Here is a 12,500-nt window from a genome sequence, read left to right on the forward strand (position 1 = left end):
ACATTAAATCATAATATTTATTTTTGTTTTTATTTCAAAAGAACATAAAAATAGATAACGCGCCATATATATTCGTAAATCGGAATTAAAAACGATTTTTTAAGACATTTCCCGTGAAAATTGGTGGACGTTTTCGGAAAAGCCGCTCTGCTGAACATTTACCATAATCTTCTATGTTTTCTTCACATTCTCGCACTAATTTGTTCATTTCGTCTTCAACTTCTTGTATTGTTGGGTCACGTTTTCTTTCATAATCATTATCACTTTCTTTTCTCACTTTTTTTTTTTAATTTTCAAACTTCAGTTCAAAATAATCAAATTTTACCATATTACTTTTATAAGATAATTCCATGTTTAATTGCACTAAAATATCGTTTCTAAAATTCCGTCGTATGGTTTGTTTTCGTAAACCGGCATTACAAAGAAATAAATTGATCTTTCGTTAAATTCTTTCCGTAAAAATGTTAAAATTCTCGTTTCCGCGTAATCTTTTTTCCTACCCGTAATCACGTACCTAGGGTATAAAATATTTGTATTTAGTACTGATATCTCTGCTCCTGTATCTAATAAAAGTCTAACTTATCGGTAATCTTCTGTTGAGGCTGGTGTCGGAAAATTTTCTAGTATTAAATTGTCTACTTCCATAGGTTCAACGTCCTGTCTTCTCGTTTGTCTAGAGTTATGTTCGCTGCGTTTATTGGTATTTTCTCCTTAAATAAATTTAATATAACTTCCTCATTTGCTTCTGGTGCTTTATCCTGAATCTTCTCTACTGACAAATGATATTTATTGTTTAACCTCGTTAAAATATGCGAAAGTTCATAGTATGTTTGCGTAATCGTCTTATGCTGTATTTTCTCTGCACATTCCCTTAGTTGTAGAAATGTATCCCTTTCTCTAAAATTCTCAATTAAAATCTTTTTTATAATTTCCCAATCTGTATTCTCAATGCTATACCTCAATAAAGTTGTGTTTCCTTTTCCTACGATTTTGTCTCTTACTTGTAAAATTATAAACTTTTCCGACCTGTCATACTATTTATCAAAATTCCAACTTTACTTATAAATTGGACTAATTCTGCACTACTATCACGAGTATACTCACCCATTTTATTGATGTATTTCAGCGGGTCGAATTTGATATCGAAACTCAACGTTGGTGTTGGTGTCGGAATTCCACTCGGTGTTGATCCTGTTGCCATTTTAGCTTTTATCGGATGTGTACTTCTTGATATTTCTTTCTTCTAAGAGTTTTCCGTATGACTTCTTTCAGTCGAAGAGTCTTCTTACACTTTTTCCTGTGTATGATTGCCTTCAGTCGAATAGTCTTCTTACGATGTATGTGATTTCTCTCAGTTGAATGGTCTTCTTACACCTTTTTCGTGTATGACTTCCTTCGGTCGAGTTGTCGTCCTATACTTTTACTCTTTTATAAAAATGTGCGTGTTTATCGACTGCGCCAATTATATATTAAGGGAGGTTGTTGTTAACTTCCTCTCTTTAATATATATTTTTATTAAAACAATGCAGTTTCGTGTTTTACAACAATTGTTTATTGTACCGAAATAAAAGAAATAAATATTGGTAATTAAAATTAAATGAATATACCAAGTGCAGCGCTGGTCGTTCAAGTTTCCTTGATAGTCTCTTCCTAACGGTGATGTCGCCTTCTTTTTCTGTAGCGGATTAATACTCCAATCTCAATTGAACTGAATTGACTGACTTGATGCGTTGGTGGTGCTGATTCTTTTATACTGCATTTGAGCAGTGGCGTGATCCAAAGTTGAAGTTCTTATTTCATCTGGCATCGTATTTCTTCAGGTCGTAAATATGATTATTTTACGATTTTGATAATTGATGCGTACAGAAAATATTAACAGTGCGGATCATTGCTAAAGTTAATTATTTAATGCTCGTGTCATGTTGCATAAATATTACTCCAATCATGTTTATGTGATCGCTGCTCTCGTAATGTTATGTTAAGTGATCTTTTTTTATACTCTCGCGACAATGTTGCTAAGGAGAGTATTATAGTTTTGTTCACATAACGGTTGTTTGTAAGTCCTAAAACTAAAAGAGTCAGATATAGGGTTATATATACCAAAGTGATCAGGGTGACGAGTAGAGTCGAAATCCGGATGTCTGTCTGTCCGTCCGTCTGTCCGTCCGTCCGTCCGTCTGTCCGTCCGTCCGTGCAAGCTGTAACTTGAGTAAAAATTGAGATATCGTCATGAAACTTGGTACACGTATTCCTTGGCTCCATAAGAAGGTTAAGTTCGAAGATGGGCAAAATCGGCCTACTGCCACGCCCACAAAATGGCGGAAACCGAAAACCTATAAAGTGTCATAACTAAGCCATAAATAAAGATATTAAAGTGAAATTTGGCGCAAAAGATCGCATTAGGGAGGGGCATATTTGGACGTAATATTTTTGGAAAAGTGGGCGTGGCCCCGCCCCCTACTAAGTTTTTTGTACATATCTCGGAAACTACTATAGCTATGCCAACCAAACTCTACAAGAGTCGTTTTCTTCAGGCATTTCCATATACAGTTCAAAAATGGAAGAAATCGAATAATAACCACGCCCACCTCCCATACAAACGTTATGTTGAAAATCACTAAAAGTGCGTTAACGGACTAACAAAAACGTCAGAAACCTAAATTTTACGGAAGAAATTGCAGAAGGAAGCTGCACCCAGACTTTTTGAAAATTGAAAATGGGCGTGGCCTCTTCGCCCACTTATGGACCAAAAACCATATCTCAGGAACTACTATACCGATTTCAATGAAATTCGGTATATAATATTTTCTTAACACCCTGATGACATGTACGAAATATAGGTGAAATCGGTTCACAACCACGCCTTCTTCCAATATAACGCTATTTTGAATTCCATCTGATGCCTTCTCTGTATAATATATACATTAGGAACCAATGATGATAGCGGAATAAAACTTTACACAAATACGGTATTTGAAAAATATGTAAATAACGGATAATGAAATCTCGATTATCACTTTATCATGCGAGAGTATAAAATGTTCGGTGACACCCGAACTTAGCCCTTCCTTACTTGTTAGTATTGTGTTCACTGTTCTCATATTACTTGTGCGAAGTCTTCTACATGTATGGTTGTGTATTTGCTGTGCCTATGTTGGAGTGCTTGTATTGCTTTGTGTATTCATTTATTTGTGTAGTTATTTTTTTATAGTACTGGATTACAGTGCACTCGCGGTAACGTGTACACCGTCTAACGTGAACACCGGCTAACGTGAACACGCTTTTTTTTACATTGACTACTCTGTAACGTGAACAAACTTACTTAGAAAGCTCAGTAACGTGAACAAAATTTTTGTTCACTATACTTTTTATTAACATGCGGACAACACTGAATACATTAAATTTTATTTTTTAAGTTCGGGGAATCCCCTAATATTGAAAAATTTGCGCAAATTTTTACCATATGGCTTAATTGATATCTACAATTTATTTAAATTTGACTCTTAAATATATATTCGATATCTCTTATATTAGCTTCGACTTCTAATTATTTTTTGATGGAAGTCGTTTTACATGTTACATTATTTAGACAAAAAATTTCTTTTTCTTGTATGTTGAAGGTAAAAGATTTAAGATTTGATATTTAGGCTGTTCACGAAAGGGTGGTAATCGGGTTATGTGGTTATGTGTTTAAGTAAACAACAACAAAATGCGGTATGTCAAAATAACCAACTTTGACAAACCTAGGCCCCTGCTTACAGGTTATGTGGTTGTTTGCTTATTATCAGTGTTAGAAAGTCGTTGGAATTTTACTGAATGGCAGCACAAAAAATAAATAAAACTAAGCTAGTGGCATTTCCATTTAGATTTTCTTATTGGAAATACTGCTATTAACAGCTGTTTTTGTTTACACTCAGCAAATTAAAACCGAAATAAACAAGTAAGGAAGGGCTAAGTTCGGGTGTCACCGAACATTTTATACTCTCGCATTTACATATTTTTCAAATACCGTATTTGTGTAAAGCTTTATTCCGCTATCATCATTGGTTTCTAATGTATATATTATATAGAAAAGGCATGAGATGGAATTCAAAATAGCGTTATATTGGAAGAAGGCGTGGTTGTGAACCGATTTCATCCATATTTCGTACATGTCATCAGGGTGTTAAGAAAATATTAAATGCCGAATTTCATTGAAATCCGTCGAGTAGTTCCTGAGATATGGTTTTTGGTCCATAAGTGGGCGACGCCACGCCCATTTTCAATTTTTAAAAAAAGCTTGAGTGCAGCTTCCTTCTGTCATTTCTTCTGTAAAATTTAGTGTTTCTGACATTTTTTGTTAGTCGGTTAACGCACTTTTACTGATTTTCAACATAACCTTTGTATGGGAGGTGGGCGTGGTTATTATCCGATTTCTTCCATTTTTAAACTGTATATTGAAATGCTTGAAGGAATCGACTCTATAGAGTTTGGTTGATATAGCTAAAGTAGTTTCCGAGATATGTACAAAAAACTTAGTAGGGGGCGGGGCCACGCCCACTTTTCCAAAAAATTACGTCCAAACATGCCCCTCCCTAGTGTGATCGTTTGTGCCAAATTTCATTTTAATAACTTTATTTATGGCTTAGTTATGACACTTTATAGGTTTTCGGTTTCCGCCATTTTGTAGGCGTGGCAGTGGTCCGATTTTTGCCCATCTTCGAACTTAACCTTCTTATGGAGCCAATAAATACGTATACCAAGTTTCATTACGATATCTCAATTTTTACTCAAGTTACAGCTTGCACGCACGGACGGACAGACGGACGGACAGACAGACATCCGGATTTCAACTCTACTCGTCATCCTGATCACTTTGGTATATATAACCCTATATCTGACTCTTTTAGTTTTAGGACTTACAAACAACCGTTATGTGAACAAAACTATAATACTCTCTTTAGCAACTTTGTTGCGAGAGTATAAAAACATCAAAAAGCATCGAAAAGCATCAAAAATCATGATATTGGTCAATGTACCTCCATCTCCCGCACGAAAAGTTGTAGCGATTTTACATACAGCACTTTCACCCGATGAACCTAATCGGAGCAATACGATTGCGAGTTGCAAATCTACAGGTATTTGTAAACTCGAATTAGTAAAGTTCATATCATTAGAAAATATTTCTAGGAGATGAGCGAATTGGCATTTGCTGACGCGCAGCATTTGTAAAAATCCTACATCGTCAAAGCAACACAGAACATTTTCTCGCCTTTGAACAGATTTCAGAACATGTAGTTCATCTCCACGTCTACTACAGATGTTTATAGTTATATCCTCTAGCAGTTCATCTAGTACTTCATCCGTTGCATTGTGACACTGTTCAGGGCGCAAGATGTCTGCAAATTTTATACAAAGAATTTTTTGAATCCTTAAAATTCGGATTATTTAATAAGCACACACCTTCAATAAATTCCATTTCCTGAATAGCAGGACTTATTTTAAATTCGATTATTTTGCTTTTTAAACTTTGTTTAGGCATTTTATAAGTATGAATTTCATTGAACTAAAATTGTCAATAATGAACAGCTGTTTGTGTAAAAATAAGCAAATAACCATACATAGGATGTTCAAGGAGCATATATGTAGGTTATTTTTAATCTAATAATCACATAACCCGATAACCACCTTACCGTGAACAGCCTAATTATCTTTATGAATTATTTTGTTTCTGTTTTGTATTTTAACTGTAGTTCCTAAATCTTCTAATACTACTTGTTTTTTGTATTTGGGGTTTAATTTATTTCTTTTCCCATATATTTTTATACTCGCAACAAAGTTGCTAAGGAGAGTATTATAGTTTGTTCACATAACGGTTGTTTGTAAGTCCTAAAACTAAAAGAGTCAGATATAGAGTTATATATACCAAAGTGATCAGGGTGACGAGTAGAGTCGAAATCCGGATGTCTGTCCGTCCGTCTGTCCGTCCGTCCGTCCGTCTGTCCGTCCGTCCGTGCAAGCTGTAACTTGAGTAAAAATTGAGATATCATAATAACTTGGTACACGTATTCCTTGGCTCCATAAGAAGGTTAAGTTCGAAGATGGGCAAAATCGGCCCACTGCCACGCTCACAAAATGGCGAAAACTTATAAAGTGTCATAACTAAGCCATAAATAAAGATATTAAAGTGAATTTTTTTTTTTTTTCAATATCTTTTTATTTATTGAATCTGCTTTTTGTTTTAAAAGCCTAACAATAAGTTATAAAATCTTAAATCTATTTAAAAACAAGTAAGGAAGGGCTAAGTTCGGGTGTCACCGAACATTTTATACTCTCGCATGATAAAGTGATAATCGAGATTTCATTATTCGACATTTACATATTTTTTTATTTTGCTGTAAAATTAATTAGATTAGATCAATTTGTGTACTTTGAGTATTGAATTGTATTTTCATTTCCTAATGTATATATTATACAGAGAAGGCATCAGATGGAATTCAAAATAGCGTTATATTGGGAGAAGGAGTGTTTCTGAACCGATTTCACCCATATTTCGTACATGTCATCAGAGTGATGAATTTCATTGAAATCGGTGGAGTAGTTCCTGAGATATGGTTTCCGATTTTTAAAACAAGCCTGGGTGTCTTCCTTCTGCAGTTCGTTCCGTAAAATTTAGGGTTTCTGACGTTTTTTGTTAGTCGGTTAACGCACTTTTAGTGATTTTCAACATAACCTTTGTATGGGAGGTGGGCGTGGTTATTATCCGATCTCTTCCCTTTTTGAACTGTATATGGAAATGTCTGAAAGAAACGACTCTAAAGAGTTTGGTTAACACAGCTATAATAGTTTCCGAGATATGTACAAAAAACATAGTAGGGGGCGGGGCCACGTCCACTTTTCCAAAAAAATTACGTCAAAATATGCCCCTCCCTAATGCGATCTTTTGTGCCAAATTTCACTTTAATATTTTTATTTATGGTTTAGTTATGACACTTTATAGGTTTTCGGTTTCCGCCATTTTGTGGGCGTGGCAGTAGGCCGCTTTTGCCCATCTTCGAACTTAACCTTCTTATCGACCCTAGAAATACGTGTACCAAGTTTCATCATGATATCTCAATTTTTACTCAAGTTATAGCTTGCACGGACGGACGGACAGACGGACAGACAGACATCCGGATTTCAACTCTACTCGTCACCCTGATCACTTTGGTATATATAACCCTATATCTGACTCTTTTAGTTTTAGGACATACAAACAACCGTTATGTGAACAAAACTATAATACTCTCCTTAGCAACTTTGTTGCGAGAGGATAACTAGACACGCTCAAGCAAGTGATTGAGCTGTTTTGGTGATACATTGCTCCTTAGTACGCGAGCATATCTCTTCTTTTAAGGCGTGTTTGATTGCAGGAATGTACCAAAGCATTAGCCAAAGGGTTTGGGTGATCACGGAGTTTAGATATATATTTAATTCTACTGTCTTCTACTTCTTTCCTTACCATAGAAATACCGAGGTATTTATGGATATTTTCATTACGCATGTACCATGGTGAACACGTGATTGATCTAAGCATTTTTGATTGGAACCTTTGTAATATGTCTATATTAGTTGAATGCTATACATCCAAATCGGCTTTATGACCGCTTTATATAAAAGCACTTTGTTGTCTAGACTAAGTTTGGAGTTTTTATTTAACAGACAATTTAAATTTGCAGCTCTTATCTTCATGCAAGTTATTTTACTAGATATATGTTTTCTCCACGGAAGTCTTCTATCTAGGTGAATACCAAGATAAGTTACTTCATTCGCTTGGGGTACTAGAATATTATTCATTTTTACTGCCGGACACACATTTGGTCTAAGCGAAAATGTAACATGCTTACACTTTTGTTCATTCACATCTGTACGCCAGTTGGGTAGCCATTCTTCGACAAACCTTAAGTGCTTGGCTAATATTCTTGATGCTATTATGTGGCATTTGTTACGGCTCACCATAGCTGTGTCGTCCGCAAAAGTTGAAGTTAATACATTGTTAGCTGTTGGAAGATCTGTTGTATATATGATGTATAGTGTTGGACCTAAAACACTGCCCTGGGGTACACCAGCCCTTATCTGTCTTTCATCAGATATGAAATCTCCCACTTTTACCATAAATTTTCTATTTTTTAAATAAGACTCCAATGTTTTATACAATTCTGAATGTTGCGTCAAGCGACAAATTTATACCTAAAATAAAAATAATATATGAATTGTAGAAAAATGAATTATAAAAATTATAAAATATTTAATTCTATTGTTATTATATACTTACCTTAATAATACATTTTTAATACTAAGATATTACTCACCTTACTTACCTCAATGTAATCTGTTACAATATTTAACGAAAGTTGAAAATTACCATACTTACCCCTTTTTTTAAGACATATGAACATTACCACTAGTTTAAGCCGTTAGTTAAGATTTAGGCTAAGCAACTAAATGAAATTAAATAAATGTTCTATTGTAATTGAACCGTGAAACCGAACGCACGCGTCTTTCATCTTTTTCGCTAATTATACATATCGTTATAGTGACAGGCAATTAGGATTTAAATTAATTCGCGCATTCCCAAGTAACTTTTCGTGTCTCAAAAACTCTTGAGATTTTTCATGGCGCCCGAGCAGGGACTAAGTGCGTGAGCTTACAATATTTTATTTGACTTTCGTTTTCGTTTAATTAACTATTATCGTTTCTAATTGCCTGTCAATCGGTTCGGTTCTCGGTCTTCGGTTAAGTGGGAAGCGTGAATAGTCATTCTAAAACAATAAAATAAAGTAAAAGACAATAAAATACAATAACATACATATAGTGGAAGTGACCAAGCTGTGCAGTGATAATAATACCTAAATAAGGAAAAAATTAATAATATATATACATAAAACAAAGTTACAAAAAATTGAAACAAAATACATACTTACATATACATATGTGCAAAAGTGAAGTGCAGTGAACAAACACAAAAAAAAAATCAAATACACAGTGCGCAAAGCGAACAAAAAATTTATAAAATAATACATTGTGTGGTGCAGTGATACCTAAACAGCAACAGAAAAAGAAGAAAAATATAATAAATGAAAAGTTCCATGTAAAGTGTATAATTAAAATACTTACCAACTCTGCGTTCCTAAACCTACAAAAAACAAAAAAAAAAAACAAGAGGTGCATATGTGCAAGCACTCAAAAGTGCAAGTGCTCAAAGTGACAAAAAGTGAAATAAATAAAAAGTGTGAAAAGGCGCACAAGCAAATTGGGTACGACGCACCAGGTAACGAGTGCTAATTACTGAAAGCAGTGCAAAATAAAAAAGCAAACTACAACAAAACAAGTGCACTTTCAGTTTTTGGCTCTCCCTTTTTGTTCACTATACTGACATACATACATATATAACAATATATACATATATCATATACTATACAATCGATATATTTGAACCCCACGTATGTTTATATCTAAATGTATAAATTTAAAGTGAATCAAGGGATTTTGGGATTTTGCGGTAGCCCTTTATTTTAAAATAAAGGTGAAAAATTCTTAATTACAAAATTGAATTATTATATTTTTTTTGCAATTTTTTCGATCAGTTTTCCGATTATCGGTCGTTTTTTCGCAATTTTTGTCGATTTTCGTTCGGACATTTTCCGATTAAATTACTTTATTGTGCTATTGCTCATTTTGCGCATTTATTGGTTTGGTTTTCGTATACTTGGGAATCGATATTATTTTTTTTCGTTTTCGTAACCGATTCCAAATATATTTGTTGCCAACTTTTATTGCATATTAGTTTGGCTTTCGTATATTTGGGAATCGATATATATATATATTTTCGTTTTCGTTGTCGATTCCTAATATATTTGTTGCCAAACTTTATAGTCTCTTTTTCGGAAATTTAATTTAAACAAGAAAAATGAGTACAACCAAATGACAACTATCAACCAACCTCTCTCCAAGTAAGGAGTTGATCGACTTAAAGTCGTTAAGCGTCAAGGACGGTGGCGAAAAATAGTATTTTGCGAATAAAGACGGGCCTTTTAGAAAAAACTATGTCGTTAGATCCAATTGAATTGGAATGTCGGCTGGACATATTAAATTCACATAGTGAGAAGCTAATGAAATGCCAATCTAACATTGAAGAAATTGATGAAGACGACATGGCCCGAGGGGAGTTAGAGGACATAATTGTTGAAACGAAATCAATAATTAAAAATATTTTAGCCAAAAATAGAACGTCAATTGCCGAAACATCTTTTGTAGCTTCTCACAGCTCAAGGCTCCTAAAAATGAATTTGCCGAAATTCAAGGGAGAATATTCGAATTCAAAAATTTTATGAGTTTGTTCGAGAGCTTGGTTCATAATGATCCAAACATCCCAGACATAGAAAAATTTAACCATTTGGTAAATTGTCTATCTGGAGAGGCTTTGAGAACAGTTAAAAGCGTTTCAGATGTCGGATGAAAATTACCCGAAAGCGTTGGCAAGTCTCAAAAAGTTTATGATAATAAATGTTTGATATTCTTCAATACAATATCTAAACTTTTTGAGCTGCCAACCATCCCAAAGCCATCGCTCCTTCATTGCGATCCATGATTGACGAAGTGTCAGCGGTGTATGACTCATTGCTATCGCTGGGCGATGAGAAACATATAACAAACGCTATTATTATACACATAGTGATGACAAGGTCGACTCAGCTACCAGATCCAAATGGGAGGAACAGCTGGATTATGACAAGCTGCCACTGTGGAAAGAATGTGAAGCCACCTAAATCGAAGATTCCAGCAGCTATCAGCGGAAGGAGCATCAAATTCAAGGACGAAGCCCATACCAACAAGCAGTGCGAGTCATGGGAAACAACAACATATGGACAGGACCAAATCGGCGCTAGTGGCAGCAAATACGAGGCAGCCTCTTTGTCAGCAGTGCAAATCTAAGGACCACTATTTGACTGCCTGCCCCACTTTCAAAGGCGCTTCCGGTGCAGCAGAGGTTCGAGTTCGTGAAATCGGTGCCCTTATGCATAAATTGTTTGCGTTAAGGGACACACTGTCTCTAAGTGCAAGCGGATAGATGTCGGGTGTGCAATCGATCGCATCACACATTATTGCACCAGTATCCGGTTTCCTTCCCGATTGCACCTCATCCGCAACCATCAACCACTCATGCCATGCATACAGCCAGTATGCCGGATCGGGTCATGTTGGCAACAGCAGTGATTCAGATAAGGACCAGTTGTGGAGAGTACCTCCCTGCGAGAGCGTTGCTGGACTCAGGCTCCCAGGTCAACTTCATGACAGAGGACTTGGCACAAAAGTTGCGGATTCGACGACAACAGAAAACATTAAACGTAATAGGGATCGGCAATTCCAATACGAAAGTGGGGGCAAAATTAAGCGCGTTTGTTAAGTCGCGGGTAAACAATTACCAATTTTCGGCGGAATTCTGGATAATGCGAAGTATTTCGGCAAATCATCCAGACCATAATATCAATATTAATGGCTGGAAAATTCCGCACAATATTGAATTGGCGGATCCAGAATTCCACAAATGTAAAAAAGTTGACATCTTATTGGGTGCAGAAATATTTTTCGATCTTCTAGCTGTGGGCCAAATTAAAAATGGTCCTAATCAACCAACATTACAGAAAACCCTTTTAGGGTGGGTTGTATCTGGCAAATACGTCAGCAATCTAAGTTCTCCTCCCAAATTACATAGCACATTATGCCAAGCTGAATAAGACTTAACGTCAATCGATTCAGTGGTCCAAAAATTTTGGGCTCTAGAAGAATTACCTTCAGAATCAAATGGCATTAAATTCACACAAGAGCAACAAGAGTGTGAAAACTTTTTCGTAAATACAACTCAAGTATTGCCTTCAGGACGGCTTCAAGAAGAAGAGAGAATGCCTTTTAAAGCTGACCGTAAGTTACTCGGTCACTCCTATGAAACCGCAGCTCGGCGGTTTCAGGCCCTGGAGAGAAGGACATTAAAAGATCCAGTACTTCGTAAAATGTATCTGGACTTTATGAATGAATATAGAGCATTGGGTCACATGAGCCCAACGAACAATAAGATCCCGAGTGAGCCACACTACTTCATTCCGCATCAATGCGTTTGAAGGCCCGAGAGCACATCAACCAAATTACGTGTTGTATTTGATGCCTCGAGTCGATCTTCAACTCAAATAGCGTTGAATGAACTTTTGATGGTAAGTCCAACCATCCAAGAAGAGTTATACTCAACTCTTCTTCGTTTTCGCTTACATAAGTATGCACTAACCGCGGACATTACTAAAATGTACCGTCAAATAATTATGCATGAAGAAGACAGAAATTGTCAGCTTATTGTGTGGAGAGAGCATCCTTCTGAGCAAATTCAAATTTTTCGTCTTAACACCGTAACATACGGCACTGTGCCTGCTCCATTTCTCGCAACACGGTGTTTGCAAATGCTCAGTGATGCCAATACAATGAAATATCCA

General features: G+C 35.7%; 1 pseudogene; it reads right to left on the reverse strand.

Moving 5' to 3' along the window:
* Positions 1-635: 635 nt before the first annotated feature.
* Positions 636-1,667, reverse strand: LOC120780391 (annotated as a pseudogene).
* Between the last annotated feature and the right edge of the window lie 10,833 nt (positions 1,668-12,500).

Source organism: Bactrocera tryoni, unplaced genomic scaffold (genome assembly GCF_016617805.1).
Source record: "Bactrocera tryoni isolate S06 unplaced genomic scaffold, CSIRO_BtryS06_freeze2 scaffold_25, whole genome shotgun sequence".
Lineage (NCBI taxonomy): Eukaryota > Metazoa > Arthropoda > Insecta > Diptera > Tephritidae > Bactrocera > Bactrocera tryoni.